This window comes from Esox lucius, chromosome 18 (assembly GCF_011004845.1).
Source record: "Esox lucius isolate fEsoLuc1 chromosome 18, fEsoLuc1.pri, whole genome shotgun sequence".
In the NCBI taxonomy this organism is placed as follows: Eukaryota; Metazoa; Chordata; class Actinopteri; order Esociformes; family Esocidae; genus Esox; species Esox lucius.
The window spans coordinates 11067009-11074422 of NC_047586.1; positions in this window are offsets into that span (position 1 = coordinate 11067009).

Genomic DNA, 7414 nt, shown 5'->3' on the forward strand with positions numbered 1-7414 from the left:
AAGAAAGTACACGTTTATAGGCAGCAAAAAATGTTGCTGAGTTCAGCTACATACCTGTGCTGAAAGGTTTATGATATTGTATATACTGATTTGGTGTTGGGGACTCTTTACAGAAAGCTCTATTTTCATTGAAACAAGCGAATTACATTTTATTTGCGGAGGTACGGTGAGTCTGATGGCAATTGATAATGATCGATTAATAATTTCTTTATCCAAATTCAATTTACTCTATTTACTGCACTTTCCTTAAAGTATTGCGAATTTTCTGCCCTATTCTCTTCACGTTTTTCCATTTATTCTTTCGATTATTAAATGTAAATTGTAACAGTGCCTTTAATCTTAATTATTTGGTAGATTAATTGATATGTGAAACTATGGTTCCACCTAGAGCACGGTCTGTGCACTGCAGGCACATGGCACAAGGAAACCAATAGGTATTTTAATCGTTATCTTTGGGAGCGAGGCATGTTTAACTACAATGACCGGTTTTACGGTTTTCAAGAAACTGGGCTTTAAAACGGTCACCACCTACTTTTGACATGATTCTGCTATGGCACTCTATTTTGGATGGAAATATGCATATAACCTCACTAGATCTCGCTAACAGTTCGCTGGTGGTGATGTGGGTAAGGAAGGGGATCTCACCCTGCGTTTACACTATATTGATGCCTGTCAATGAGCAAATTGCACAACCGTTGGTTATTTTATTTAATTCAAAGACAATTTAATTCGAATTGGCGGTCTGCCTGACCCACAAATGAACCTTTCGCAAGCAGGAAGACCGGGAGAAAGTCACCGCGCTCAGGCAAAGATCGGTTCGATGCTTACTTTTAGTCCTTGTAGTCATGCGCAGTTCGCGAACGATTCGTCTGTTTTGAATGAATCTTTTTAGTGACTCGGGAATCACTTACATAAATGTAATGACTCGAAATAATCGAACTTTTTACTGGACGACTCAACAAGATCCGAGTCAGTGAAAAGAGTCGAACTTCCCATCACTAAGGCCTTGAGCCAAAGGCTGGGTCGGGCTTAATTGAATCGACATGGTTTATAGTATTTTTTTAGGCCAATAGACAATTGCAGGCTGATGAACCATTTACAATCAAGTTGTACAATAGTGAAATTCTTCTACTCCACCAAAGCCTTATTCCACTCTGGGCTCCCAAAATGATAACAGGGAAGTTATTCGAAACATTTTACTTTACATTCAATTGCTTGTTTGAAGATTAAATATTGCAATTACAAATCATAACATGTTCAGAAATCCCAGATTCAGACAGCTTTTTATGCACTTGATTACCACAGTTCTTTGAATAATTAATCACACTTTGTTAATGTGGTTGTGTAGTTTACAGTAGATCACTATGAACATTTTAACATTTTACATACTACAAATATTTTTCCTACATATATAGTTATTTCCCCAGAAAATGCTTCTGTGGTGGTAATGTCTGAATCTTATTTTCAAAGCAGTTTGTGCAGATAATTCTGGTATACACCAAAGGTCAAAGATGTGCCATACACATTTCTCTGAATCATAGCTTTCCACTGATATATAGATAAAGGGTAAAAATGAGAAATAACTTATTGAAAACTGTCCTTTAGAAATGAGACATTGTCTGCCCAGTTGAGTCTTGCACAAATGCAACCATGTACCATTGACCATGTAGCTAATGTTGTAAACGATAGCAAAATATAGTTGTTATTGACAATGAATGTAGAGGATTTTTTTTAAATCTGTAAATCTGAATGTGTAGGCATTAGCTATAATATACAAAACCTCTTATGGTTCCTATGAAAGGTTATTTTCAGATGAGACTGACATACAAAGAGTGAATCTGTTCACATGACACAAAAATCAAATTTTTCCTTTAACAAGCAGCAAGTATTTGTACAGCCTGCTCCCTGTAGAGAGGTTCCCTGAGCCTGTGTGGGTTTGGTGCATAGTGACATCTCAAAGGGCATGGACACACAGAGAACTGCTTGGAGATGCTTTGCATTAAAATGTCATTCTCATTGACCCGTCCTACTTAACATATTTACATGCCAGCTCATTTTGCATTTGAGGCCTATCAGACAGTGTGTTTTTATAAAGCAATTGCGGAGCAATGAAGTCCTTGGTTAATTTAACGTTCTGATTTTTTTTTTTTTACTGCTGACCTACTGTATTCAGACTTTCAGAGTATGAATAGAAAAATAGTGAGGAACTTAATATTATTTTATAATATCCTTGCCTATACAGCTGAATGTTTCTCTATTCACCCCAATAAAATATGGCCTTGTAGATATGCATCTCTCCAAATGAAATGAATACTGCAAATAGTGAAGTCCACCTACTGGTTTATATCAGTATATACGCTGGGGAGAACAAGTATTTGATACACTGCCGATTTTGTAGGTTTTCCCACTTACAAAGCATTTAGAAGATCCAGAAAATCACATTGTATGATTTTTAAGTAATTAATTTGCATTTTATTGCATGACATAAGTATTTGATAGATCAGAAAAGCAGAACTTAATATTTGGTACAGAAACCTTTGTTTGCAATTAAAGAGATCATACGTTTCCTGTAGTTCTTGACCAGGTTTGCACACACTGCAGCAGGGATTTTGGCCCACTCCTCCATACAGACATTCTCCAGATCCTTCAGGTTTCGGGGCTGTCGCTGGGCAATACGGACTTTCAGCTCCCTCCTAAGATTTTCTATTTGGTTCAGGTCTAGAGACTGGTAAGGCCACTCCAGGACCTTGAGATGCTTCTTACGGAGCCACTCCTAAGTTGCCCTGGCTGTGTGTTTCGGGTCGTTGTCATGCTGGAAGACCCAGCCACGACCCATCTTCAGTGCTCTTACTGAGGGAAAGAGGTTGTTGGCCAAGATCTCGCAATACATGGCGCCATCCATCCTCCCCTCAATATGGTGCAGTCGTCCTGTCCCCTTTGCAGAAAAGCATCCCCAAAGAGAACAGGAGGGCTTCTTAAAGAATCTGGTCTGTGAGAGCCAGAATTCTTACTGGTTGGTAGGTGATAAAATCTTATGTCATGCAATAACATGCTAATTAATTATAAAAAAATCATACAATGTGATTTTCTGGATTTAGATTCCATTTCTCACAGTTGAGGTGTACCTATGTTAAACATTACAGACCTCTACATGCTTTGTAAGTAGGAAAATCTGCAAAATCTGGCAGTGAATCAAATACTTAAAATGCCAGGTTCTTGTGATGTAAAAGAATTAGTCAAAGATAAATCATGTCAGAACTTTTTCCACCTTTAATGTGACCTATAACGTGAACAATTCAATTGAAAAACAAACTGAAATCTTTGAGTGGGAAAAATGAAAAATAAACAACTCACAATAACCTGGTTGCATAAGTGTGCACACCCTTAAATTAATTATTTGTTGAAGCACTTTTATTACAGCACTCAGCATTTTTGGGTAGGAGTCTATTAGCATGGTACATCTTGACTTGGCAATATTTGCCCACTCTTCTTTGCAAAAGCTCTCCAAATCTGTCAGATTGCGAGGACATCTCCTGTGCACAGCCCTCTTCAGATCACCCCACTGATGTTCAATTGGATTCAGGTCTGGGCTCTGGCTGGGCCATTCCAAAACGTTAAACTTCTTCTGGTGAAGCCATGCTTTTGTGGCTTTGGATGTGTGCTTTGGGTCATTGTCGTGCTGAAAGGTGAACTTCATCTTCAGGTTTCTAACAGACGCCTGAAGGTTTTGTGCCAAAATCTGCCTGGTATTTGGAACTGTTCATAATTCCCTCCACCCTGACTAAGTTCCAGCTGAAAAAAAGTGACCCAAAGCATGATGCTGCCACCACCATGCTTCACTGTGGGTATGGTGTTATTTGGGTGATGTGCAGTGTTGTTTTTGCGCCAAACATACCTTTTGGAATAATGGCCAAAAAGTTCAACCTTGGTTTCGTCAGACCATAGCACATTTTCCCACGTGCTTTTGGGGGACTTGATGTTTGTTTTTGCAAACTTCTGCCGGGCTTGGATGTTTTTCTTTGTAAGAAAAGGCTTCCGTCTTGCCACCCTACCCCATAGCCCATTCATATGAAGAAAATGGGAGATTGTTGTCACATGTAGCACACAGCCAGTACTTGCCAGAAATTCCTGCAGTTCCTTTAATGTTGCTGTAGGCCTCTTGGAAGCTTTCCTGACCAGTTTTCTTCTCGTCTTTTCATCCATTTTGGAGGGACGTCCAGTTCTTGGTAACGTCTCTGTTGTTACTTTAAATGATGGCAGGTGTGTAATGACTTCTATTTAACATGAGTTTGAATGTGATTGGTTCATTCTGAACACAGCCAAGTCCCCAGTTATGCAACCAGGTTATTGTAAGGATTACATTTAACATTTTCCCCCCTCGAATATTTCAATTTGTTTTTCAATTGAATTGTTCACATTATAGGTCACATTAAAAGTGGAAAAAGTTCTGACATGATTTATCTTTGTCTCATTGTTTTACATCACATTTTCTCCACTTGATGATGACTGTCTCCACTGTGTTCCATGGTATATCTAATTCTTGGAAATTATTTTGTTCCCTTCTCCTGACTGATATCTTTCAAAAATAAGATCCCTCTGATGCTGTGGAAGCTCTCTGTGGACCATGGCTTTTACCCTGAGATGCAACTAAGAAAATGTCAGGAAGATCCTACTAGAACAGCTGAACTTTATTTGTGATTAATCAGAGTCACTTTAAATGATGGCAGGTGTGTAATGACTTCTATTTAACATGAATTTGAATGTGATTGGTTCATTCTGAACACAGCCACATCTCCAGTTATAAGAAGGTGTGCACACTTTTTATTGTTATTGTAAGGAATTATTTTTCATTTTTCCCCCTTGGAAGATTTTAGTTTGTTTTTCAATTGAATTGTTCAGATTATAGGTCACATTAAACGATATATCTTTGTCTCAGTCTTTTATATCACAAAAACCTGGCATTTTCACAGGGGTGTGTAGACTTTTTATATCCATTGTATGTGAACATAGTCCATTCTTCACAGAACTGTGGAAAGAATATACTGTAAAAGAGTAGAGAGTGGGTTGACAGATTGGAATGTGTCAAAGAAATAGAGATTGCATATAGGTTGAATGAATGAAACAAGGATTATGGCTTCAATTCCCCTATGAGGTCGGTATAAGAATACATGTACTCAGTACTGTATAAGTTGCTTCATATAAGAGCCTCTGCTAAATGATTTAAATGTAGGTAGGTTATTCTTTTCTCTCAGTTGTTCGGAAGAGGTGAAGGCCCCTTCCAGTTATATATCATCTATGGTCTGGATTCCCAGCTCTCGTTGTAGTTTTGCTTTCAGTTTGTCCACCAGAGGGGAGAAGTTAGCTTTCCATAGGAAAGAGTAGCCTACAGTTGAGTTATTTCAATCCCAACAATCTTTTTTACATAGTTGTCTGGATATAATTTATGTGCTTTGTAACTAAACGTTCATAATTACTGCTTTGTTTCTCTATATAAATATGATTTAATACAATCCCTCAGATAAGAACAGTTTCTCAAAGATAGATCAGGAGGACTTGGACTTATATATTCACAGAATGCAGGATCTCTGAAGGAAATGAGTATTGCACTTCCACATTCTCTCTGTTGAAGTGATGAAACACAGTCTTGGAAGAAGTGTTTGATGGAGAGGAGAGATATAAAATGTTCTATGCTGTTGCGTTAAAGATCCTTCTAACATTAAATATTATAGGGTTGTGTTTTTGCCGGACCGCGTAAGCGGAGCAGGCCAAGAAGAGCGAATGTCTCTTACTGAGTGACTGAGTATACCTTGTGTAGTGGTTAGAGACACGGACATGCGAACTATATCTCCTAGCAGGCGAAGCCAAGTACGCATTATGAATTGTTCGGTATAGACGAAAACTTCGCAGGCTAAAACCTCCAATAACTACATTATTGTAATCCTGAAATAAAACAGTTTACGCTTATATTGCGACTGTTTCTTGTGGACTTTCGAAGTATGCATCCGTGCATGCGTTTTGGGTCAGGATAGACAAACACATTAGCTGGCTACAACATACAGTAGTTACGTTATGGTAAGCCTTAACTGAAACTGTATACTGCGATGGAAAAGTTCATCTTCAGTCTCGCTAGCAACTGCTCAATTCTTATGATTATTCCTAGGACGTTAGTAGATACTAGTAATCAGAGGCGTTGCTAGGATCACAATACATCCACCCGCCCCGTCCATGACAGAAAGTACAGGGTTGTAAATGTACAAGCGGAAAATTTCGGTGTATGCGCTAGCGGCCTAGAAGTCTAAATTGTCATAATGCGCGATCGGAATTATAGATGAATAGATCTGGGGCTATTTCTCTTTTTTTATTTTTTTTTGTCAATTTGAGATCCGGGGCTATTCATAAAAGATCCGAGGCTATTCATTAAAGATCCGAGGCTATAGCCCCGGACGCCCAGGCCTAACAACGCCACTGCTAGTACCCTATTACTGGCTAATAACCTGTTAAAACAGCCAGTGGCAAAAGCCACAGTTCATAGACGCAATGGTGGAGGTAAACTTAATAAGAAACGTTAGGACATACAGTGATGGATTAATGCCTCAGATTGTCAAATCAAATTGCCATTTCTATCAGCGATCATCATTTTATACTGTTAGAGAATTCACTGAAGGTCAGCCATACCATACTTCTCGTCATAGTGGATCAAGTTGAGTAATATGATTGATCCACACACCTATATTTTAGTTGAGGAAATCAGGTGGGTATTTAATTGGCTTCTCTTAATTGGTTGATTTTATTTTCCAGAAGAACATGTAAGCCCCACCTTTCTCTCATTGGTTGGTCTTAGGTTGTTCTGCATATCATGTAGCTCAGTAATATAGATATAAATGTACTTCAGATGAAATACATAAAGATAATTGGCCTCATAATCTGAATAGTAATATCATATTACTGCACAGTTCTCTCTCTGAAATTCTATGGCAGATTTCCCATTCTCTCCAGACAAATGTAACTACATGGGGACTGAAGTTACAAAATAAGATAATTCCATGTTTAAAGCGAACTTCCCCTCTCTGATAGAGAAACTCAAAGCAGACATATAATTCTGGATAACCCTCCCAATATCCCTGCTTGGAAGAGTTAATGGTTTACTTCTGGCAACTGTTTTACCATTTCCATATCCCTACATTCATTCCTCCAGTGCAATACCCATTTCACATCAGCAGCCACTATGTGCTTAGTCCGACACCCAGCCTAAAACCCCAAAGAGCAAGCCATGAGATGTTAAAGCACAGTGGCTGGGAACAACGCTTCAGAAAGGTCAGTCTCTTTCCTGCCCAATTCTTACTGTGAATCAAATCCAGCTGTGCCCATTTAATGCTTTTTCTGTCCTAAATCGTCAATTACTGAATTAACCTCT